Raw genomic sequence first — 26790 nt, 5'->3', positions numbered from 1 at the left:
TTCATAGCGTGTCCTCACAACACGGGAGCTAGCTTCCCCACTGAAAGTGTGTGTGTGTTGGTAAGAGAGAGAGAGAAGAGCCTGCAATGCTTCTTATTACATATAAAAAGTCACACAGTGTCACTTCCACCATACTCTATTCATGAGAAGCAAGTCACTTGGTTTAACCCACATTCAAGAGGAAGGGTATTAGACTCCTACTCTTGTACAGAGAACTATTAAAGAATTTGTGGGCATATTTTACAACTACCATACCTTTTAACTTTTTATTACATGGGAAATATTTCAGCATGCAGGCATGGGGCTCCAGAAAGGAGAACATTTTAGGCAAAAAACAGAGTATGACACACAGGTAAGGAAACAGTTTTTTGGAGAACAGCAGGTATCCTACATTACAATGGAGAGTAAGGATAGAAGAAAAGAAAAACAAAATGAAAAGAGGGAGGAGACCTTGAAGAGCTTTTTCACTTGCAATGGTGGGCAAAGAAAAAGAGTGGAATGACAGGACTAGAAATACTTATCTGGAATGGCAGAATTCAGAAATATTTATCTGGGAATATGGAGTTAAGCATTGAAGACTGAAATCTGAAATCATTAGGAAACCATTCTCTTTGCAGTCAGGTTGCAGAGACATTGACTTGAACAGAACAGTGGGAGTAGAAGGCTGGGGACAGATACCACAGTTCCTGGTAATTACGTAAATGAGAGAGGAACCCAGAAGGAGTTGCCAAAGGTGAAACTCTGTTTTGGGTCTGAGTGACAGTATGCTATTAATCAAAAGGGAAATAAAGAGCACCAGAGGATAGAGGTATGGATTTTATAAGCAAACTCCATAGAATCAGAAATAATCTTAGGACACTGACTGTAAACTTTCCCAGGAAGATGATGAGATATGATTGGTTTGTTGACACTGGATTATGGAAGGACATACAAGGGAGGATGCTGAGCAGGTAATCAAATATGAGTTGAGATGTCAGGGGAGAGGTCAAGCGTAAAGAGCAGCCCCATGGTCCACATGAGTGGACCAACAGGCCATAGACAGGCTGGAGCCAACCATGTTCCTGTAAAGTGTCAGGAAAAACATTTCCATGACTTACTCACAATACGAATCCTGCAGGTACAAGTGTTTCATGTTAATGGTATGACTTGTCTTTTAAAATCGTTTTTCTTTGAAGTGTTCTTTTGAAGAAAAAGTGCTCAGGTGGGATTTCAGTCCTGCCTAGTGAGTCACCTTATCATATTTCTATTGCCGCTCTAAAAAAGTCTAAAAACAATGTCACTTTGTTTTCTTATAGTTCTGAAGGTTAGAAGTTCAAAATCTGTTTCTCTGGGCTCAAGTCAGAGTGGCTTTAGGGCTGGCTCCTTCTGGAGGCTTCAAGAAAAGAATGTTTCCTTGCCTTCTTCAGCTTCTAGCAGCCACCTAGATTCCTTCATTTGTATTCCCTTGTAGCTCAGTCGGTAAGGAATCTGGCTGCAATGCAGGAGACCTGGGTTCAATTCCTGGGTCAGGAAGATCCCCTGGAGAAGGAAATGGCAACCCACTCCAGTATTCTTGCCTGGAGAATCCCATGGATAAAGGAGCCTGGCAAGCTACAATCCATGGGGTCGCAAGAGTTGGACACAATTTAGGTCGCAAGGTGGTTGGGCTAAACCACCACCACCTCCATCTTCAAAACATACCACTTCAATCTTTGCATCCCTCCTCACACCATCTCTTCTCTGGCACTAACTCCTATAGTGTCCCTCTTACACAGACATTGTGTTTATGCTGGACCCACCAGGCTAATTCAGGGTAACTCCCTACCTCAAAATCCTAAACTTACTCAAACATGCATTGTTCCTTTTGCTGAATAAGGTAAAATTCATAGGTTCTGCAAATAGGACATAGAAATATTTGGGAGGCCACTACTCAGCCTACCATGGCCCCCCAAATCCAACTGGGTACAAATCCACTGCCCTCCCAGCTGAATATACACCATCAATGTGAGTCTTTAAATGTAACTTCCCCTACCCTCTCAGCTTCATAAGGTTTTATGTTGTCTTTCAACAGATCATCACCAACATTCTGAAAAAGCCTTCAGCATCAACACAGAAGTTCATGGTCCAAAGGGACCTCAAATTTCATCTAGCGCAGCATCACCTGTATAGTTATTACTACTGGTCTTCAGATTGGAGATGGAAATTGAAGTACTCAAATTTACTTCTCCATTTCTCACTCAATTTGTCTTCCTTTCTTGCCGCTGATTCCCTGGCAACTTACTCTACCCACAGTTTCTCTTTCTTCAGCAAAGAGCAATCTTAGAGAATTTACAACTTGATGTGTTAAAAGTGTTCAACATCCTAATCAGAGAAATGGACATAAATCTCCAACTATGATTAGACCTGATACAACTTAAGTCCCTTCAGACCCTCAGCTTCTATGATTCTGTTGATGTAATATAGACTTGCATCCACTGTAATATAAACTTGCATTATTTTTCACTAGAAATAATTTTACTTTAAAGAAATGTGTGAACTGTAGATCATTCCATTATTGCTCATGACTGAACTGAGATTGTGAGAATTTTTTCATACCTGTATATCACATAGTTTGTAATTTTCAGTGATACATATATTTAGGTATGAGGAACGTGGTAGAAAGAGCTGTGATTTAGAGTTGAACAAATCAGAATCAGATTTTAGCAATGCAGCCAAGATGTTGGCAAGTGTGTTAATTTCTCCAAAACTTCACTTCTTTATTAGAAAACTGGGGATAGGAATGCATACACAAAGCCTGGAAAGACTGACTGTGACAATGATGTAAAGTACTTAGCACTGCTTGGCATATAGTACGTACTCAATAAACACTAATCCCAGACAGTCAACTAGCATTTATCTTCTACTATGTGTCAGGGACTGACTTCAACTCATTATGCCCTCCTCTTCACATTCATTACCATGTAAAGAACAGAAGCAGCATGGTCCGAACTTGACACTCAAGATTCTTGACTAACTGGGTTAATGTCCAAGAAATAATGATTAGCCAATATATTAATGATTAGCAGATTTATAGTTCTAATGTAAAAGACAGTTAGTCATTAACTTGAGTAGTGTTTACTAATGGTAGCAATTATATAGAAAATTATAAACTGTAAGAAAGAAAAGGCCAGTAATGGTCACAAGTGCCTGACATATTTCAGCAGGCTAAAATCACTATTACAGTCAATGAGGTCTTAGATCAAAGATACGATCATTGTTGAAAGAACAAAACATTACATTCAAATTAATTCAAAAATTAAAATCCATTCCTTCTATATAATTATCAATAAATTTATTACCATTTTCAGGTACACTATTTATCAAGCATGTCTTCTTTTTGCCTGGAACAAGTTAACAATAAATAGACTTTAAAATGTGAGTTTACCTTGTAAGTTTCTTATTTCTCTAAATGTAAAAAAAAATGTTTTGTGTTCTATATGGGGAGAGAAAGATGGTGTTGTTATGTCGCACAAGGAGACTGTTGCTCTACACTGGCCTGGCAATGTAGGTTTTTGGTGAAGAGGTGAAACTTGAGGTCCTCACACTCCCCAGTACAAGAAGTATATACTGTTTAGACCTTTCTCACCTTTAGCTCCGCCTCTGTAGACTCCATCTTTGAGGATCTTATATGGAAAGGCCAACATAGATTATAAGTTTAGCAGTGATACCAAAATTAACTTTCCATCTACTCATGCCTTTGGGTTTTATGTGTTCTCTGTTTATGAAATTATTTTCCCCTTATATGAGTCTTCATTAATCCAGGATGTTAAAATTCATTCAAACTGAGTGTTCACATATTATCCATTCTGCAATTATTATGACTTAATACCTAAATGAAATTTAAGCCTATGAAACTGATGAGATAGTTTTATTAATACAGAATTCTGGATAAATAAAATTCAAAGCCAGGAGTTTGACAAGTTAACAGGAGACGGAATATAAGCTCATTGAAATATTAGTGCAAGCCAAGGAAATTCGTAAGCCTTAAATTCATCTCAATTCAGAAAAGAACACTAGGAATAGTTTACTACTTGTAGTGTGTTTACTTGTTCACTTGTCAAGACCATAATGTTTTTCTTAATCCAAACTATAGCTTGCTAGTGACTTCCTACGGCATGTATCTAGCATGACATTAATTTGTTGTAAATCTTCTTATGAAAATGTTGTTAACCCAAACTACTGCTATTAAGTGTGGCTTAACACTCAGCTACATTAAGCTCTGGGCTTCCCTGGTGGCTCAGAGGGTAAAGCATCTGTCTGCAATGTAAGAGACCTGGGTTCAATCCCTGAGTTGGGAAGATCCCCTGGAGAAGGAAATGGCAGCCCACTCCAGTATTCTTGCCTGGCAAATCCCAAGGACGGCGGAGGCTGGTAGGCTACCGTCCATGGGGTCGCAAAGAGTCTGACACGACTGAGCGACTTCACTTCACTTCACAGAGCGGAAGTATGATGTATCTTATTTTTCCTTTCTATAACTTGAATGGCATGCATCGTGATTTAAATTTTCCTGGTTGTTATACCTTCTTTTTTTAATTGAAGTATAGTTGATTTACAATGTTGTGTTAAGTTTCAGGTCTATAGAAGAGTGGTTCAGTTACGCATCTATGTATGTATACACACACATATAACACACACACATATATATTAAGATTCTTTACTTTTATAGGTTATTAAAAATATTAAGTACAGTTCCCTGTGCCATACAGTAGGCCCTTATTATTTATTTTGTGTATAGTACTATGAATATGTCAATCCCAAACTCCTAATCTATCCCTGCCCCACTTTCCCTCCCCCTGGTTGTTCTCTGTGTCTGTGAGTCTATTCCTGTTTTGTAGATAGGTTCATTTGTGTCATGTTTTGGATTCCATGTGTAAGCGATATCATATGTGTTTGTCTTTCTCTGACTTACTTCACTTAGTATGATCATCTCTAGGTCCATTCATGATGTGCAAATGGTATGTTATGCTTTAAAATTTTTTTAAAGTGTGGTTATCAATATTATGAATGAAATCTTATTGTGTTGTATTTCTTCAAAAAATTCAGAAATCTAGTCATTTCTCTAACCACTTCAACATCCTTCTTTAAATTCTTTGTATATTCTGGGCTTTTGACACAAAATTTATTATTAATTATTATTTTCCTAGTATCATATATGGAGAAGGCAATGGCAACCCACTCCAGTACTCTTGCCTGGAAAATCCCAGGGACGGGGGGGCCTGGTGGGCTGCCATCTATGGGGTCGCACAGAGTCGGACACGACTGAAGCGACTTAGCAGCAGCAGCAGCAGCAGTATTATATTTTTCCTCTTTAAGAAATATTAAATTCTCATGCTATTTTGTAATAGTGTTTAAGATAATTGCATAAACAGTTATGTATTGAAACAGCATTAATTTTCATTAATAATCTTTATTAACATAACTTACTCATTATTAAGCTCTTTGGTTTGATTCATGTTTTCTGGTTCTTAGGAATTTTTTCTTCAGAAACTTGTGGACTTGTTTATTATTTTACTTTATTACATATATTACTTCATTTTGGTTTTTCTTATTATTTCATTTTTAATATTGTATAGAAGGCCTCTGAGTGCAAACCGATTTTTTTTTTCCTTTACAAGTAATCATTTTTCCTCCGTAGAGCTCAACCTTCTCTGACCCTTTGTAGGAAAAATTATCTTTACTTTTGAAATTCAGTTATTTAACCAGGACAAATATAAGTGCTGAATTCACTTTAACAATTTTGCTTGCTACAAGACAAACACTTTTGACCTGCAAATTCAGATCTTCAGTAGTTTTCTATTGTGTCTAACTTTTATTTCAGTTTTCATATTCTTCTCTCCCCTTTTCATTTGTCTTTTAAATCTGGGAGAGAGATTCAATCTTTTCTTTTACATGACTAATTCAGTTTTCTACAGAAGTAATTCTATCCTTTACTGATTATGATTTAACTAAAACTTTTAGTTATGGTTATAGTTTCTTCATATTTTTTCACTACCTACCTAGTTCCCTTTCTTCCTTAGTTTGAGATTTTCATCTAATTTTTCTTCTTTGTCTCAGAGGCTATGTTTTATTGCATTTTATTGTGGAATACAAATCAGATGTTATGTAGACTTTATTTTTGCTTTGATGTAGTATTTTTTTTTCAGATGGGTGTTCTTTATTTCTTGATTTCAGTGTTTACTGATATTAAATTAGCTGAATGCTTTTTAAAAATAGATTCTATATTGTTTATCCATTCCTGAACATGAAGACATTGATTTAGGCCTAGTATTAAATCCAAAACAGGTGAGTAGGTTGTGTGTGGATCCTAGTTATTTATCTAAACCATGTAAGTATGCTGCTGCTGCTGCTAAGTCGCTTCAGTCGTGTCCGACTCTGTGCGACCCCATAGATAGCAGCCCACTAGGCTCCCCCGTCCCTAGGATTCTCCAGGCAAGAACAGTGGAGTGGTTTGCAATTTCCTTCTCCAATGCATGAAAGTCAAAAGTGAAAGTGAAATTGCTCAGTCGTGTCCAACTCTTAACGACCCCATGGACTGCAGCCTACCAGGCTCCTCCATCCATGGGATTTTCCAGGCAAGAGTACTGGAGTGGGGTGCCATTGCTTTCTCCACATGTAAGTATATTCTCTGCAATATTTAAGTTGGAGGCCCAGCTGGTATAAGTTTCCATAAGTAGTTCAGTGATTCCCCTAGATCCTTGGGAATGGGGTAAGATTTAGGGCTGTAGGCAGATCTGAAGGAACCCACTTTATTTTGAATCATTTCTTCCCTGTTTTGGGTGAGAAAGTGCAGCCAGCATTCATCTTTCTATTTTACCACTTTTCCCAACTATCACTCCCTATATTTTATGTGTCTGTTTCCGGTCTCTTTACTGCTGTTCAGTGACTGTAAAGGGCTCTACCACATTCAGTAGATGCCAGTCATCTGGGTTTTTCCTTCAGTGGAGTCGCAATTATCCTTAACTTCCCCCAAAATCTGCTTGGAAAGCTTTCTGTCCGTAGTGCTGGAGCAGCTCCTAATGGAAGTTCCCCATTATCCTTTCTACTTTCACCTTCAAAACCTTCCTCCACTATTTAGGGGTATGGGTAGGTTCTATCCATTTATTTAATAAGTATCTGTTAAGTGTAATTGCTGTTGAATTGTTTTCCTACAGTTTTAAGTAGAAAGACCCCCTCCTACCAATTAAAAAAGATCGTAGAGAATTCCTAAAAATACAGCTTTTGTAAAATGATACTTCTGATACTGCATCAAACAACTTTAATGAAGACATTGCTGAGGGAAATCTGTCCTTCTCATTCTGCAGCAGCAAATTTCAGTAGAACACCATGTACAGCGGTCACTGTGCCAGGTCAACGGGTAGCCTCCGTGCCCTTAAAGGAAAAGCTACCAACATAAATGTCAAAAATAGAGTATCAGGTTACAAGGCTTGAACAATTCTCAGAGCATCAGAAATGACTGGAGAGGCAACATTAAAATTCTGATCATTTTCTGAGAAATCTCTTCTAGTTAGGTCATAACTGTATACTCCTCAGATGATAACAGAATTATCTCCCAAAGCCTTTTCAACAAAGGTTCTACTCTGTGCCTCATCATTTATTGATTCACCTGAGCACCTCATGCCCAGACCAAGAAACTTCTTATGATAAGTATCACACAAATTCTTTACATTAATCTTTGTGCTCCACAAAAGGCTGAGTATGTGAATCTCCAACTCTGAATTAACTGTCAAAGTGTGACAGAGCTTCTGGATGCAAAAAGGATCAGTCAGCAACCTAGTTAAGAAACTCCTATAAATCATTAAGATAAAGACAAACAACCATAGAGAATAATAGGCAGAAGATATAAGCATAAATTTCACAGAAGAAATCCAAATGGCCAACAGGCATATAAAGAGATGCCCAAACTTACCGGTATTCAGGGAATGAAAATAACCAGATGATATTTCATAATCATAAAATTGGCAGAATATAAGAAGTTTGCTAACAACAAGTGTTAGTGGGGGAAAAGGGAACTCATAATCAGTGGTAGGGATGCCAACTGGTATAAATACTTTGGAGAGTGATTTGGTGATATTTAGTTAACATGCCTGTAGCCTATTACCCTCCATTCCACTTCTGGGTTGATATCCTAGTGAAATTTTTACACATGTGCAACAGGGAAACACGCCAAAGAATGTTCTTTGCAGGAATGTTTTTAATAACAAAAAGTTGGAATCGATTCAAACGTTCATCTGTAAGAGGATGGGGATTAATAAATTGTGATATATCGATAAAGATGGAATGTTGTGCAACAACTAAAATAAATGAGGAATATCTTCATATGTCAACATGGACAGATCTTAAAAACACTGCTGAATGAGAAGAAGCAAGTTACATTTCGATGCCATTCATTTAAAAGAAAAAAATGGTGAGCATGATAATGCTATACATCATTTCTGGATATATGGAGACATACGCACAGTAAAAGTTGAAAAGCACGGGTTAGACAGACTCTATATTTAGGATGAGAGTTGCTTCCGAGATTGGAACAAGGTAAATATGTTTGGCATCTTCAGAGGAGGTGTCAACTTTCTCTGTAACATGTGTGTGTTTATTTCCTTAAATAAAAAAATGATCTTGAAGTAACTATGGCAAAAACATTGCTCATTTTGAGTGGTGGATATGTCAGTATTTGTTGTATTTAACCTTTATAAATGCTAATTTTTTAAAAAATTGAAAACATTCTGGAATTTACCCTCCAGGTCACTGGTCTTCTGTCACTAAGTCCCTTGAGGGGCTTTGGGTGCCAGAGCACCTGGAAGATGGGCTGCGGCTTCCCTCTCCTCTCTGTACCTTGGAAACTGTTTGGTTAGACCTTGATTCAGCCTACACATGGCTGTTCTGGTAACATTCTGGTCAGCAGCATATACCGTAAAAGACAATATCAATCCAGCTTCAGCAGGAGAAACTATTATAGAATTAAGATCCATCTTCAGTAATTTATTAATTTTTATATTTTAGGGTAAATGTCAGAATACTCTTTAAATATAAAGCAATGCAAATGACATATTTATGTACTCAGAGATTATTCCTATTTGTCTCACCTGCCACTTTATCTGGTGTTCTCAGGAGTCCATAATTCTCAAAGTAGATTGTGATCTCCCTGTTTTAAAACTTAATGACATGGGAGATAGACACCTATTTCTCCGACTTTCCACATCTAACAATCCTCCTTTTGCATAGCTAAAGCAAAAAACTGAGGGTTATGAAAAATAAAAATCCAGGGGAAAAAACTGCACTTCTCTGGATTTCACCAGAATGATTTGGCATGTTTTGAAATGTTTTAAAGGAAACTGTCTTGCCTAGGGCTGGAGTGAGGCCTGAGAGTGGAGTGGATCAATACAGGAGCCATCCGAGCTTTGCCTGAAGAGCTGTGATAATTAGAGGAAATGGCTTATAGGGTCTTTTTACAATCCAGAAAAGAAACCATTTGTGGAATCAATGGATGCCTGGCAGAGCCCATCAACCGGTTTAAAGATATATATCTTCATTGCTCCCAGATTCCTGAGCCAGACGGAACCTAAATTTCACAGCCCAGTGCATTATCCCGGGTAAAATGCATCCCTCTGGTTTATAAGCCATGGCTAGTATATGCAATGGAAGGCTAGACATTAATTTGTCTCATAGGCAAACAAAAGCTAGTTTTACTTTTATTATCTGTACAGCTTAATAGATTCCTTATCAGAAAACTTCAAATCTATTACAACTCACTTGTAAAGACGAACAGAAAGAGTGAAAGGATACAAAATACGTCACTCTGTCAATAAAATGTGCAGTTGCTTCAGTTGCTGGAATACTTTGGGATGTTCAAACAAACTCTAGCATGAGCAGTCAAGGAGAGAACTTTTTCCTGATTAGTGCTGTATAGGAAGTATGGAAAAGAGAGCAGAGAGTATGCTGGTAGCCATGTGCTACTGCCTAAGCAGAGCTGACATAAGACTCCCTTTCATTCTGCAAATTATTTCTGGGCTACAATGTTTAAACAAGAACAAGATGGATAGTTCCTCAGGATTTCAGAGCTGGAACAGAGAACCTTTTAGAGGCAGGGTGGAACTGTGGAGGCAGTTGCATTCCAAGGAAAAAGTCCTCAACCAGGGAGGTTTGGCTCAGAAGATAGTGGCCAGGCAGCTGAAGTCTGAAGGCTTGTACCTTTAACCAGGAAAGCCTGTTTATAGGTCCTTGAAAATTTTGGATCCTTGTGGTCTGGCCTGGCTAGGGAATTGCATCGTCGTATAAATAAGACACATTGAGCTTGAACATTTTTCTTTTAAGTAATTCAAATAGATCCCAAGATATTTATTAGGACTTTGGGGGCCACATAACTAATAGCCCACTTCCTTCTTGGAGTTCGGAACTCACTGAGAAATATATCACTGGAAATGAGATAGTCCGAGGTTAAAATGCCAGTTTTTACTGATGGAATTGAGCTGGGACAGAGCATGGACCTGTAACCACTAACACTTTTTTCTCTGAATGAAAGAGGCCCTCCACTCAGTGAGGGTGGAGGGGGACAGTTGCCAGCCTCTTGTCAGGCAGACCCCTCAGCTCATGCTCCCTATAGAGAAAATGCTGAGCCTCAGGCCCCCACTAACTTAACTGCTGGCAGGGGGAGGAGGGGAAAGAAGATGGGGAGAAAGAGGAGGAGGAGGAAGAAGGGAAAAAGGGAGAGAATGGCCCAAGTGTTTCTCCCACACTTTTCCTACCTAGCAAAACATTTCCCTCTATTGAAACACAAAAGGTATTATATTATCCATAGTTTTTGACTTTTAGATTCTCCATCCTAGACAATGTGATGGATCTACTCATTTTAATCCACATCCTAGGGGTACAGTTTGTTTAATATAAATAGAGATTCACTCTTCAGCTTCCTTGGTGGCTCAGATGGTAAAGAATCTGCCTGCAATGTAGGAGACCTGGGTTCGATCGCTGGGTTGGGAAGATCCCCTGGAGAAGGGCATAGCAACCCACTCCAGTATTCTTGCCTGGAGAATTCCATGGACAGAGGAGCCTGGTAGGCTACAGTCCATGGGGTCGCAGAGTTGGACACAACTAAGTGACTTTCACTCACTCACTCACACTCTTCAGCATTGCCAGAAGCACTCAAATCTCACCTCTGGCAAGTTATGAGTTAGTAGTTGTTGAGAATCAACAATACCAGTCCAGCCCACTCATTACTTACAGATGCAGAATCAGGGGCCTCACCAACTTACTCAAGGTCAGAGCTAGCTGGCTGTGAGTTAGGAAGAAAACATAGGGCTCCTTATTAATGGGCCAGTGGCCTCTTAGTATGGACCTGTGTTTAGTTTTGGGATATTATTAGTTAACATTTTTGGGTTGCTTATTACATAACAAATACGGTTCCAAGCACATGTTATCCTATTTAATTCTTACACTCACAGTGGGATTGGTCACATTATCATTTCCATTTAACAGATAAGAAAACTGATGTCTAAAGAAGGGCTTATCCAGTGGCACTCAGCCAGTGAATGGTAGAGCTAGGACTCCAACCCAGACACTGGGGTCCAGAGTCCAGACTTACTTGAGTGTCTGACAGAGTGAGAAAAGTTATTTTTAGGAGAAGAACCTGTCTAACCCTCTCTTTCCACTACAAGGGAAACGGGTCCAGACAACGGGAAGAATGACTGCATTTACTTCACTGATGTAGCTGATCTTGCTCAAAGATTTTTCTCGATGGTCTGTTTGTTGAGTACTTTCCAAAGAAGTGGATAAATAAGTCTTTTACCCATATTAGTATATAGAACTGCACATATGTACTCAATAAATAACACAACGGAGTCTGTGACTTCTTCCACTATTAATGATAGGTATCAGAGTATTTGGTGGGTTCAGCTAATGTACTGTAGTTTCACTCATTGAGATGATTTTCAATTAAAAACTTATTAACCAAGTACTGAGATAGTAAGATAGACCAAATGCCAAAATACGGCATTCTTTAATTACATGAGAAGTCTTTGGAGTCAAAGGCTATATAAAATATTTTTACCTCTCTATAGTGAACAATTGGTCCTATTGGATTCTAATTATTTACAAGAATGCTTGATCCCTGAAATACCAGAGGTGTAAAATAAATAGATTTTTTTTTGTTAAATAAGATTACTACACATTTAATATTAATAGTAAGCAACAGAGGGGTCTTACAAAATTTTTGATGTGTCTATACAGAGTCAGTGAATTGGACTGTATTATTCATTTGACTCATGGGGATTATCAGGATATGTTGTATCTCATCTTCTGCTTGCCTCATCCACACACATACAAAGGAGGCTTTGGGGAAGTTTAACAGGATTACTTACAGATAATTAAAGGAAAGAAAAATGGCCAGGGCATGGGATCTTGAACTACTGATTCTGGATCCACTATTCCAGAGGACTGTGGTGGAAATTCACCAATAGAGAACAAGAAAATTGGTTTGGAAAACAAATACTCTTCACCATACTGAGATTTTGGCCTCAAGTCCTAATGTTAAACTTGATCATCCCAGGTAGACTAGGTCAAAGGATGGATTCTACTCACTACTCCTAGATTGGTAAAACAGTCTAGAACTAGGCAGGCAGAAGCTCCATGTTTTCCTCAAAAATTCAAGGCCCTATTCCTAAATTTTACCATTTCCATGTAGAATTGATAGGTCTGAAGTGTACCTACCAGAGAGGCCTAGGGAAGCAAGAGTTTACCCACTGGTAGGCCCATGGACTGTAGCTGGCTCAAAGACATTTTATTTAGCTTCTCAACAGTGTTCAAAACTTTAGTTTTAAAATAAAGAGATTTTTACATGAAACAATTAGATTTCCAGTTCTCTTAAGTTATCAGATCTAGGTCAGAATGGCCATCATCAAAATCTGTAAAAAATAAATGCTGGACAGGGAGTGGAGAAAAGTGAACCCTCCTAACTTGTTGCTGGGAATATGAATTGGTGCAGCCACTATGGAGAAGAGTATGGAGGTTCCTTAAAAAAACTAAAACTAGAGTTGCCATATGATCTTGCAGTCCCCCTTGTGGGCATATATCCAGAAGATGAAAACTAACTTGTAAAGATACATGCACCCCCATGTTCATGGCAGCATTATTTAAAATAGCCAAAACATAAAGAAATCTAAATGTTCATCCACAGATGAATAGATAGAGAAGATGTGATATATATATATATATATATATACACACACACATACTATGGAATATTGCTCTGCTATAAAAAGGAATGAAATAATGCCATTTGCAGCAACATGGCTGGACCTAGAGATGATCAAACCTAGTGAAATAAGCCAGAGAAAGACAAATATCACTTTTATGTGGAATCAATTCCAGGCACAGTAAAGGACAGAAATCAGATATTCTGGAATGCAAAGTCAAGTGGGCCTTAGGAAGCATCACTACAAACAAAACTAGTGGAGATTATGGAATTCCAGTTGAGCTATTTCAAATCCTAAGAGACGATGCTGTGAAAGTGCTGGACTCGATGTGCCAGCAAATTTGGAAAACTCAGCAGTGGCCACAGGACTGGAAAAAGTCAGTTTTCATTCCAATCCCAAAGAAAGGCAATGCCAAAGAATGTTCAAACTACTGCACGATTGCACTCATCTCATATGTTAGCAAAGTAATGCTCAAAATTCTCCAAGTCAGGCTTCAACAGTATGTGAACAGAGAACTTCCAGATGTCCAAGCTGGATTTAGAAAAGGCAGAGGAACCAGAGATCAAATTGCCAATATCCAATGGATCATTGAGAAAGCAAGAGAGTTAAAAAAACCATCTACTTCTGCTTTATTGACTACACCAAAGCCTTTGACTGTGTGGATCACAACAAACTGTGGAAAATTCTTAAAGACATGGGAATACCATACCACCTTACCTGCTTCCTGAGAAATCTGTTATGGAGGTCAAGAAGCAACAGTTAGAACTGGACATGGAACGACAGACTGGTTCCAAATTGGGAAAGGAGTACGGCAAGGCTGTATATTGTCTCCCTGATTATTTAATTAATATGCAGAGCACAACATGAGAAATGCTGGACTGGATGAAGCAGAAGCTGGAATCAAGATTGCTGAGAGAAATATCAATAATCTCAGATATGCAGATGATGCCACCCTTATGGTAGAAAATGAAGAACTAAAAGCTTCTTGAGGAAAGAAAAGGAGGAGAGTGAAAAAGCTGGCTTAAAACTCAATATTCAGAAAACTAAGATCATGACATCTGGTCCCATCACTTCATGGCAAATAGACGGGGAAACAGTGGAAACAGTGATAGACTTTATTTTGGGGGGCTCCAAAATCACTGCAGATGGCAACTGCAACCATGAAATTAAAAGATGCTTGCTTCTTGGAAGAAAAGTTATGACCAAACTATACAGCATATTAAAAAGCAGAGATATTACTTTGCTAACAAAGTTCCATCTAGTCAAAGCTATGGTTTTTCCATATCGCATATAGATATGTGAGTTGGACTCTAAAGAAAGCTGAGCCCTGAAGAATTGATGCTTTTAAACCATGGTGTTGGAGAAGACTCTTGAGAGTCCTTTGGACAGAGATTAACCCAGTACATCCTAAAGGAGATCAGTCCTGAATATTCATTGGAAGGACTGATACTGAAGCTGAAACTCCAATACTTCGGCCACCTGATGTGAAGACCTGACTGATTTGAAAAGACCCTGATGCTGGGAAGATTGAGGGCAGGAGGAGAAGGGGATGACGAGGATGAGATGGTTGGATGGCATCACTGACTCAATGGACATGGGTTTGGGTAGACTCTGACAGTTGGTGATGGACAGGGAGGTCTGGCGTGCTGCAGTTCATGGGGTTGCAAAGAGTTGGACAGGACTGAGTGACTGAACTGAACTGAACTGAACTGAATTGAACTGAAATATGGCTAAAATTTTTCTAAATCACAAAGGTGGAAATAGTTTGATCCTTTTGGGATTTTGCTTTCAGGATATGTTAGATGACATGAGATCAGTCTAGAGATTCACCATTTCTAAGTAAAGATCTTCCGAGTGTTCTACCTAATAACTGATGAATCAGGCAGTTTTTAATCCAGCTGATAGGAACACGTACTACACTTGGCCCTGTGTGCATCCAAAAGGGTAGTCCTTTAATCCTTTTGAGTGATTCTTTCTCCATCCTCAGGTAGTGTCCTCATACATGTGCAGGCCAGTCTTGTGATGAGTATTTTAAGGGGTTTTATCTGGGTTCTTCTTCCTGTACCACTGCTTAGAAACTATAGACAGTAAGCTGGCAGAATTGTAGGACTCACTTCATGTGCTTCCTTCTCTCAGAGATCACTGTCTTTTGTTATCTGATGTTCACTCTCTACTTTTTGGTTGTTTGAGACAGGAGGACAGACACAGTCTCTATTGCTCCATTTTGTCTAGAAGTAGAAGTACATAGCTAAAAGTTTTCTTTTAATGGGTTATGTCTTTTTAATTTAATTTAGTTGCATTGGGTCTTAGTTGCAGCATGTGGGCTTAGGTGCCCTGCAGCATGTGGGATCTTAGTTCCCAGACCAGGGATCAAACTCACATCCCCTGCTTTGCAAGATGGATTCTTAACCATTGGACCACCAGGGAAATCTCCAGTGAAAAGTTTAATGACATTATTTTGTTATATTATATCTGTTCCTATGGTTCAGTCACTCAGTCGTGCCCAACTCTTTACAACCCCATGGGCTGCAATGTGCCAGGCTTTGTTGTTCATCACCAACTCCTGGATCTTGCTCAAATTCATGTCCATTGAGTCGGTGATGCCATCCAAACATCTCATCCTCTGTCATCCTCTTCTCCTCATGCTTTCAATCTCTCCCAGCATCAGAGTCTTTTCAAATGAGTCAGTTCTTCACATCAGGAGGCCAACGTATTGGAGTTTCAGCTTTAGCATCAGTCTTTCCAATGAATATTCAGGACTGATTTCCTATAGGATGTACTGATTGGATCTCCTTGCTGTCCAAAGGACTCTCAAGAGTCTTTTCCAATGCCACAGTTCAAATGCATCAGTTCTTTGGTGCTCAGCTTTCTTTACAGTTCAACTCTCACATCCATACATGACTACTGGAAAAACCATAGCTTTGATGAGATGGACTTTTGTTAGCAAAGTAATGTCTCTGCTTTTTAATATGCTGTCTAGGTTCCTATGGTTATCTTGTACTTATGATCACTGATAATGATTTTTTATTTGTTATAGTTAATTTTCCTTTTAAAATAAGTTGATGATAGTATGAAAAAGTGAGTCAATTTTAAGAAAAATATTTAGAAAGACACAGAGGATACACCCTGGGGAAAATCCCACATGATAATGAAGGTAGAAATTGGAGTGATAAAGCTTTAATCCAAGGAATAGCAAGGATTGCTGGCAACCACCAGGAAATAGGAGACTGGAATGGAACAGAGTCTCCTTCAGAACCTCCGGAAGGAGCCAACCTTGTTGGCACCTTGATTTGAAACCTCTGGCCTCCTAAAGAGTGAGAGAATGAACTTCTGTTTCAAGCACTGCCCTCCCACCACCCACCTCCAGTTTGTGGTAATATGTTATAGCTGCCCTAGGGACTAAATAGGCAGTTTCTTTTTTTTCTTGCAAGTTTGTAGGAATTTATTAAAAAGAAGAAAAACATTTAGTGAATAACAAAAGTGATAAAAACATATGACAAGCAATATGATGGTGATAAACAAATGAGGGAAATTTGGGACAGTAATGCCTGAGCATATCTGTAGGAGATAAATAATGCTGAGCATTGTAGCCTTAATCACGACCTGGCTGAGAAATCTTGACCTAGATGTCTATCAAACTCAAATCCATTAGAGATTATGGGTGGTACTGAGGACCGTAAATGTCCTCATTTCACAAGATGACCGGATTTCATGGGGCATTCCAGGATAAAAGGAGAAAATGTTCAGTGGCCAGCTGATACACACTGTCTTTTTTTTAACGATGTTAACTCATTGCCTTCTCTTGTAGTGGGGCATGTTATGGTATTGTGTTAAGAGAGAATGTGGAATTTGGGAGGAGCTGTATACTACTGGGCTGAAAGAAGGTTTCTTTGTTTTTCCTTTCTACGTTTTGGTTAAAAAGTGGAGGAAGGTTGGAGACATCACCTAATCTGTCTCTGTTGTGGCTCTTTGTCTCAATAAGGTTAATAAAAATCTATCAAGTTATTGCTACTCTGCGTATCTTTATCTATGGCTAATCTTTGCACTGGTAACATGGTCATCTTCTCCACTCTCTGAGGAATGGCTGCTGTCTGAGCTAAGATCTGAAGGATGAATAGGAGTTGTCTAGGAGAAGAGTTCTTCCATGCCAGTAAGGTTATGTTCAAAATCCTCCAAGTTAGACTTCACCATTACATGAACCAAGAACTTACAGATGTTCAAGCTGGGTTTATAAAAGGCAGAGGAACCAGAGATCAAATTGCCAATATTCACTGGAGAAAGCAAGGGAATTCCAGAAAAACATCTACCTCTGTTTCACTGACTACGCTAAAGCCTTTGACTTTGTGGATCATAAAAAACTGTGGAAAACTTAAAGAGATGGGAATATCAGACCATCTTACCTGTCTCCTGAGAAATGTGTGTGAGAGCCAAGAAGCAACAGTTAGAACCCTGTATGGAACAAGTAAATGACTGGTTCAGGATTGGGAAAGGGGTATGACAAGGCTGTTTATAGTCACCCTGTTTATTTAACTTATATGCAGGGCACATCATGTGAAATGCCGGGCTGGATGAGTTACCAGCCAGATTCACAATTGCCGGGAGAAATATCAACAACCTCTGATACGTGGATTATACCATTCTAATGGCAGAAAGTGAAGAGGAACTAAAGAGCCTCTTGATGAGGGTGAAGGAGGAGAATGAAAAAGCTGACTTAAAACTCAGTATTAAAAAACTAAGATCATGGCATCCAGTCCCATCACTTTATGGCAAACAGAAGGGGAAAAGGTGGAAGCAGTGACAGATTTCCTCTTCTTGGGCTCAAAAATCATGAGGATGGTGACTATAGCCATGAAATTAGCAGATAACTGCTTCTTGGTAGGAAAGCTATGAAAAACCTAGACAGAGTGTTAAAAAGCAAAGACATCACTTTGCTGACAAAGGTCCATATAGTCAGGGCTATTGTCTTTCCATTATGGATGTGAGAGCCTGACAATAAAGAAGGCGGAGAGCCAAAGAATTGATGGTTTCTAACTGTGGTGCTGGAGAAGACTCGGGAAAGTCCCTTAGACAGCAAGGAGTTAAATCAGTCAATCTAAAATGAAATCAACACTGAATACTCTTTGGAAGGACTGATGCTGATGCTGATGCTGAAGCTGAAGCTCCAATACTTTGGCTACCTGATGCAAAGAGCCAACTCACTAGAAAAGACCCTGATTCTGGGAAAGACTGAGGGCAGAAAGAGAAGAGGGCAACAGAGGATGAGATGTTTGGATGACATCACTGATTCAATGGGTACAACCTTGGGCAAACTCTGGGAGATGGTGAGGGACAGGGAAGTTGGGCGTGCTGCAGGAAGGGTCGGACATGACTTGGTGACCAAACAATAACGACAGGGGCTCGGAGTGAAGGCTCACCTCTTCCACAGGATTTTTTGGATTTTTACCATTTTATGCAACTGTGTGTGTGTGTGTGTGTGTGTGTGTGTGTGTGTGTGTGTGTGTGTGTTAGTTACTTAGGCATGTCTGACCTTTTGAGATCCCATGGACTGTAGCTCCTCAGGCCCTTCTGTCCATGGAATTCTCCAGGCAAGAATAATGGAGTGGGTAGTCATTCCCTTCTCCAGGGGATCTTCCCAACCCAGGGATCAAACCCAGGTCTCCTGCATTACAGGCAGATTCTTTAGTGTCTGAGCCACCAGGGAAGCAGCCCTTATGCAACTATAGAGATTCCATAAAACTCAATATTGCCAAATCCAATATATCCTACTTGCAAATTTTTCTCATGTTGGAAGGGCTACCATTACTGTAGTACCTAGCCAAACAATATATGTCTATAACTGAGTTATTTATATGCTTATCTGTTATATTTCTTAAAAAGAAGGGTCCTTTCTATGTCAGATTTTATAGGAAAAGAAAACTTCTGGAGTAATTTTCCCCATGAGAGTTGAAATTTCTTTCAAAATTTAAGGCGGAATTCACTTCTGATCCTCTAAAGTCCTTGTACACCAGAACTACATGTGCTTTACTCCACAGAACACCATTCATTTCTGAGAAGACCCGAGGAAACAGGAAGGAGCTAGGAGTGCCTCCTTAGTATTGGGGGACGTAGAGGAAGTGGCTAAAGGTACACATACCTGACTGAGTTGAAACATGCAAGGCTCCGCATGGTTTGGTGTCTACCTTTCTGAACTCAACTCTCCATCCTCTCTCACCCTATCGCATGCCATCCTTATACACTTACTAACCATTTTAGCTTCCTTTCTCCTCCTCAAACAGGCCAGCACCTCCTGCTTTGGGCTATTTGCTCTACTCTCTGTCTGGCAGGGTCTTCCCCAGGTCATCATATAGCCAGCTTCTCTTCATCCTTCAGTGCAGGATCAAATACTGCCTCTTCAGAGAGGCCTTCCCTGTGCATTTGAGGACTTGTTCTGTTTTGCTAATTTATCTCTTTTTCTCTCTAGAATGTAAGCCCAATGAGGGCAGGGGCATCCTCTCTACTATACTTACCTGTAACCCCGGTGCTAGCACAGTACCTACCATATAATATGTGCTCAATGACTATTCTGGAATAAGTGAAGCAATATCAAGTACCATGCTAAGTAATGGTCGATTTATAGGTTAAATAATTCTAAAAAATGGGGGGAGCTATCTGGTTTAACAAGATACACAAAAAGAAACAGTTGATTGACTTTTAAGTTTATAGGATGATGACAAGTGTCACCAAATAAAACCAGAACTATACACTCATTTAAATGGGTGATGTACATCAGCTTTTGTTGGCACAAATGCTGTCACAGACCTGGAAAATAAATCAGCTGTGACCCTTTAGAGACTGGTTCCTCTAATTGATGGAAACAAAAATTGCCATTCTCGTTTGATTGGGAGGCTGAGTATGTGGAGAAGACCTAAATTTACTTCTAGCCTTGATATAAACTCATCTGTTTGCCATTTGTCTGGTACAATTGAAATACCATTCTCACAGCCAGCCTGCCCTGTAATGATTTATCATACTTGCTGTTCCTGATGTTGTCAGAACTACGTCTCTAAAATAATATGCCAATACCAACTTCTGCTGAAGTCAATAATTACGCAGGTTTATCAGCCTAGAAGGTCAGCATATATTATAGAGTAGACAGTTTTGCCTGATTAGAAATCTCAAACACTGATAGCAGCCTGAATATCTATTATTGCTTTAAACACAACAAAAAAACCCAGCAGCTCTCTCTCCTGTGATTTATTCCTTTAGGATATAGTCAGAAAGAAGATTGCATCAGATTGTCCAGAATCTCAGGCTTGCAGCATCAAGTATTTGCCTGCTTGTACTTGGATCTTTCATCAGGAAACAGAGAAACAGCCTGGTAGCAAAACAGGAAAGGCAAAGAAAAGAAAGAAGCTTTCTTTCGAGGTCTGAGAACTAATGGTAAGACCACGGTATGGAAGGCTGAGGAGACGTAGAATCTGGGTTTGAATCTGGGATTGATTACCATTTACTTGTTATGGGACCCAAGGTAGATTTTTGGCCCCTTTGCCCAGCCTCAGTTTTCTGTCTGTAAAATAAGACAAATAATATTTACCTCCCAGGTTATTGTCAGGATTAAATAGTATAATGAACGAGTAACTCTTTAAACTAAAATTTACTGTGGAAATACCAGGTACAAATTACATTCATAGGTGTTTCCTTTTAATTTTTAAAATGGACTTGTGGAAAATGGTAGAAACTTTCAGATATCAAAGGCCACTGTACTCTTTGAAATGCCCAGAACATTGGGAAGACAATACTGTGGCAGGAAAAGTTCAGGTGTCCAAAGGATATGGGTTTGAATCATGTCTTCACTACTTCCTAATGAGGTGGTACTCATCAGTAAAAGGATTACTGCAAAATTAATTGACATAAATGAGTTAAGCTACACAGTTATTGGGATTATCTGTTCTTAGCCAGAGAAAAATAGTTTCACGGATAACATTAGTCTCTCTTGCATAGAATCAGTAAGGATCTGAAATCATCGGAATTTTATGGAAGAAATGGAATCCTATGAGAGTATCTATACTCTCATAGGATTTAAGATAATTTCAAGTGTAATTTAAGGTCTCTTGATATTATGGAAGTCTCATTACCCATAGCTATCAAGCTTAAACCTAATTCTTTCCACCAGCTGTTATCACCCAACACATATTATCACCAAGCAAAATCTTATTTATTTTCTTTATGGAGAAGCAGGCTCTTCTGTGTCATCTGTCATCTGTGTGGTCTTTGCAGCCCAAATATGTTGAAAATAAGATGGCTTGAGGTCCCTTTTCAGCAGAGCTAACACAATCACCCATTTCCTAAGCTCACAACTGCTCAAATGGTTCAGCCCCTCTTTTCCTTAGAGCGTCAGGCAGCTATTAAATTTTCACCCAGCAATCAGCCTCCTGTATCTTCCCCTGAGGACTGGTATGGGAAATTTTCTCCCCTCCCAGGGAATGGTGCTGGGTTCATTATTAAATTCTGTCTGGTGAATGAGGAAATCAAGGAGACACGAGGTGATTTCAAAAGGACATGTTCCCTATTCTTTTTGGCAGGGCCTAGGGGGAGAACAATGAGATTGTTTTAGAATTTTGTTTTACAAAGAGACAATTAGTGGTGTCTATAGAAGTATACATATTTTAAAGAAATCAACTTACAGTAATTCAAATGACAAGTAATTAGGAAGTCAGTTTTGTCAACAGTGAAAATATCAGCTGACACTGTAAGGACCTGGGGTTTATATCAGGGGATGAATGCAGGGAACTGGAAGTTAAATACTAGGTAGATGGAGCCACATGTACCTATAAGATATGACCACTCTGTGTCCAATCTTGCAGGAGCCGAAGCAGATTTTCTGCAGGGCCACGATCAGGCACCAAACAGAACATTTAACATTTAAAAATCACATAAGCCCCAAAACATCCAAGACATTATTACTGCATTTTACAGAACAAAAATGGAATTGACGGACTTAAAGTAGCTCTCTGTCAACAGCTAGGAAATGGTGGGGCTGGAATTCAACCCAGGTCTGTGTTCTTTAGAGTTATTGCCTGAGGCTTCCCTAGAACTGTCCCCTTCTTGCAACACTATGCACCCTATGAGGTTCAGCCTGAGTGTTATCTTCTGCAGGAATTAAATATCAAACAAATCTCAGACAACTCTCCTTCTTTTAAATAATTCACCCAACATTCATCTCTATTTCTATAGGACCTGTCTTGTGTTTAGATCTCTAATAATCTTTCTGATGTTTTATCTTAATTGGTTTCATACTTTACTACATAAATTTAACCATCCACGCATCCTTTAACTTCTTCAACATCCCTTGATGAATATATATTGACCACCCATAGCTTCTAGGCACTGAATTAGGTATTTGGAAAAGGTAATAAACAAAATAGACATGGTTCCTGCCCTAGTCAAGCTTGCAGTCTAGCAGGAGACAACAGACACAAATTAATCAAATAATCACATACACATATAAATACAAATTGAGATGAGTGCTATAAAGAAGGAAAAAAGTCGTGAATAATGGGTGGTTCTGGCATGTCTGAGGGAATTGAGAAGACCCCTCTTGGGAAGTGATCTGTGAGCTGAGAGCTGGGGGATGAGTAAACAACCAAAAAGTAAGAGCTATCGCTTACTGAGAGTTTACTATGTGCCGAGCTTTGTTCTAAGACTTTTCACATAATAGCTCATTGACTTCTCAATATAACCTTAGCTATTATTTCCTAGAACCAGTATCCTTAATCACTATGCTACTGCTTTCTGTGTCAGAGAACAGGGGGAAACATTCCAGAGAGTACAAGTAAGAGTTGCACAGAAGTTGGAGGCTGATGCACAGAAAGCAGAAAAGAGTGCTGTGTGATGAAATCCCAGAGGCAGGGAAGGCTAATGCTGAGGTCTTTGGCCTTACTTCTACAAGTTTTGAGAATGTTTGTTTTTTAAGCTAGAAAAGTGACATATTAGATTTCAGTGTTCAAAGATCAGTTTGGCTGCTGTGTAGACTGTCGAATGCAGGGGGGCAAAGTGGTGTAAGAAACCCATTGGGAGACCACTGCTGTCCTCCAGATCAGAGCTTGGACCAGAGTGGGAGCCCTGGAGATGGAGACAAATGGATGGATTCAAGTATAAATGAGTAGTTCTGTATGTAATTCCAGCTATATGTACAAAATTCCAATAGATTCATATGATAAAATATAGTCTTTAAATGCATATTCACTCAAAGTTGCTTTAGTCTATGTCTCTAAGATGCAAAGTGTTATGAATTTCACTTTTAGTTTTCAGTCCTCCTAGTGGGGATAGCTTGCGAGATGGTATTTCTTATAATCAGATTCTCCAGGGGTTTCAGGGCTTGTATTTGTTGAGTGGCTAAGTCATGCCCAAGTCTTTTGTGACCCTATAGACTGTAGCCTGCCAGACTCCTCTGTCCATAGGATTCTCCAGGCAAGAATACTAGAGGGGGTGGCATTTCCTTCTCCAAGGGAGCTTCCCTACTCAGGGATCGAACCAATGTCTCCTGCATTGGCAGGTGGATTCTTTACCACTGAGCCTCTAGGGAAGCCCTTCAGGGGTTCCACATATAATTAACCAGCAAGCAGCAATACTAAGGTCCTTGGAAAACTGGTGGATGTGATTTGACATTGACAACCAAACCTGAGAAAACCTAAATTCAGTAAACCCATGACTTTTTTTGGTTCAGTGCTTCAGTTTGTAGATTAAAAACAAACTGTCATCAATCCCATAAACTTTGAGTGGTGATTCAAAGGGCAATTTCAAGAGATTTTTCATAAATAGAAAGTAAAAGTTCTATTGTGATCGCTTGCCCATAAACTTATGAAAACCACACAGACTTAATATTTATTAAGCTACTCCTGAGATTTTTAAACTAAATGGAAAAGTGTTAAGGGCCAAACATTCTTGTTTGCAAGTATTACAGAAATTCAGGGTTTAAAAAAATCAGATAAAGGAGAAAAATCTCCATGATTTACACTTACAGTGTGGGTACTCTAACACATATACTAGATGAAGCAGACAATCGAGACATTCTTCTACCAATTAATACCCTCCAAACTGTCAAATTAGATACTTGAGGCAAAAATTGCTTTTGATTTTTGGAAATCTGTCTTGTTTTGTTTAGTTTCATGGAGGCTGTGTGAATTTGACTGACTGAGCAAAGGTATCTTAAATCTGTTCAGAGTGACTGAATTGTTTGGGGGCTGAAAGAATATTATTAATACAACATGGAAGCTGGAAACGGTGTTGCTGGATTTCTACAAGTGCAGATACAAGGTACAGGGAATTTACAGAGGACTGAAGGTTCCTTATTTACCTGGATCCTAAAGCCATGGCAGGTGTGACCACAGTTCTGAAGAGTCTTGTAGAGCTGCAGCTGGCCAGGAGGGCAGAGTTTCTCTTAGGTCTCCAGGAAGAGCAAAACTCCATGTTCAACAATGTGTTTATGTGTATAACTATATCTGGGAATGACCAATGGGACACATTCCCAGAGGCCAGTGCCATGAGCTCCATTTTGGGGCTAGAGGATAAAAAAATTCAAGGAGCTTTGGAAAGTGGTGAAAGTGATGGAAAGTGGTGAGACTTATCTATAGTCATTTGGTTTGGACCTTAACTCTCAGACGTGCATTTCAAGTGGGTTTGCTTATATTCTCCTCTTCCCTTTCTCTCCCTTCTTCCCTCAATCTACATTTATGAAATGCTTCTGTGAACAATATTATAGTAGTCACTGCTGAGAGAACCAAGGCAATAAGCCAGATAACTCAAGCCAAAATCAAAACAAAACTGTTCCTAGAAAAAAGAAGAATATAATTTCTGAGCCAGACTTCATAATGTCAAGCCAAAATTAAGATAACTGGACTAATTGTGGTTTGTTTTGTCTATTTGACTTAATTAGCTGACTAATGTCCTTATTTCTAATTATATCTGGAAGAATGGAACCCCAAACTATAAGACTTTTGTGCCCTGGGTGATTTAGGACAAGTTGTTTTACCTCTCTGATTCTCAACGATAACATTCTTCTCAAAAGTATATATATTTATATGTATATTATAAAAGCTTCCTCAAGTTAAAAAAATATATAAATGTGTTTTGAAATGAAACCTGGAACTTCTTGGCATATACAGAGCTCTCAGGAAGAACTTGTTACTGCTTTTATTAAGGTGAGACATGAAATAGAACTCAGAAGGATGCAAGGGAAGGTGGGAGGGCTTCCAAGGGATCAGCATTTATTAAACATCTACTATTTGTCAGTTTATTCACCAAGAAGGTGTGTCTTCTCACTCTGTATATTGGCTATAACCCATGTACTTTCCTTAGGCCCCAGTGAGTTTACAGTCCCTATAACCAGAGAGATGGGGTTGCACTGAGAACCCTACTTGTAACATATTTTTCCTAGTTATTGACAGTCCTTTAGATAAAGCATTAAATCTCCCTGACTCATAGAATGAGGAAGTGATTCCTTTTTAAATTCTTTTCCAACACTGATCTCATCTAGTAGAAAGCCTAAATTTGGAGTTGTTAAATCTTTAACACATCTTTTACACTTCATAATTTCCATCCTTAACTAAAAAGAGCAGGTCACAAGCTCAAAACCTTAGTCAGACATTGTCTAGTTAAATTTTTAACACTTCTTTTTACAGGAATTTTATATAATTAAAATAATGATATGAAACTTTTCCTTTAAATATCATTGACTAAAACAGGGAGGTGATTTAAAAGAATAGTGAGAATTAACCAACTTCAATAAAAATATATGAGGATACACAGCAGAAAAATAACACAACATTGTAAAGCAACTATACCTCAACTAAAATATATATTTATAAATATATAAATATATTTATATATATATTTGTAAAATATATTTATAAAATTTATATATTTATACATACATGTGTGAAAGTGAAAGTGTTAGTCGCTCAGTGGTGTCTGACTCTTTGTGACCCCATGGACGTATAGCCCACCAAACTCCTCTGTCCATGGAATTCTCCAGGCAAGAATACTAGAGTGGGTTGCCATTCTCTTCTTCAGGGAATCTTTGTGACCTATGGATTGAACCTTGGTCTTGTGCATGGCAGGCGGATTCTTTACCATCTGAGTCACCAAGGAAGCCTTTATGTTCTATTTAAAATACAGCAATTGCCATGTTCTTGATGGATCCATACAGTCATGTCTATTACCTCTTTATTTTCTTGGGGTAGAAAGACTTATATGACTCAAAATAAGGCTAGAAGATGATAAGCCCAAATAGAACAGCCAGGGTTCCCTTTTATCAAGAGTAAGTATAATAATCTCATTCTATAGATAGAGAAACAGGTTCAAAAGAGTGAAATAACACCCTAGTCAGTTAAAGAGTTAGTAGAGATGAAGCCATAGCCCAAACTTAGATCACACATCATTCATTTCTCACAATGTTCCAATTGGATGGAACAGTGTTTTTGTATTTTATTCAAGGTCTATATACATCCTGGAGTGCAAAGTCAAGTGGACCTTAGGAAGTATCGCTATGAACAAAGCTAGTGGAAGTGATGGAATGCCAGTTGAGCTATTTCAAATCTTAAAAGATGAT

The sequence above is a fragment of the Capra hircus genome, chromosome 7 (assembly GCF_001704415.2).
Source record: "Capra hircus breed San Clemente chromosome 7, ASM170441v1, whole genome shotgun sequence".
NCBI lineage: Eukaryota > Metazoa > Chordata > Mammalia > Artiodactyla > Bovidae > Capra > Capra hircus.
The sequence above is the reverse complement of the archived record's forward strand: the minus strand, read 5'-3'. Positions refer to the sequence as shown.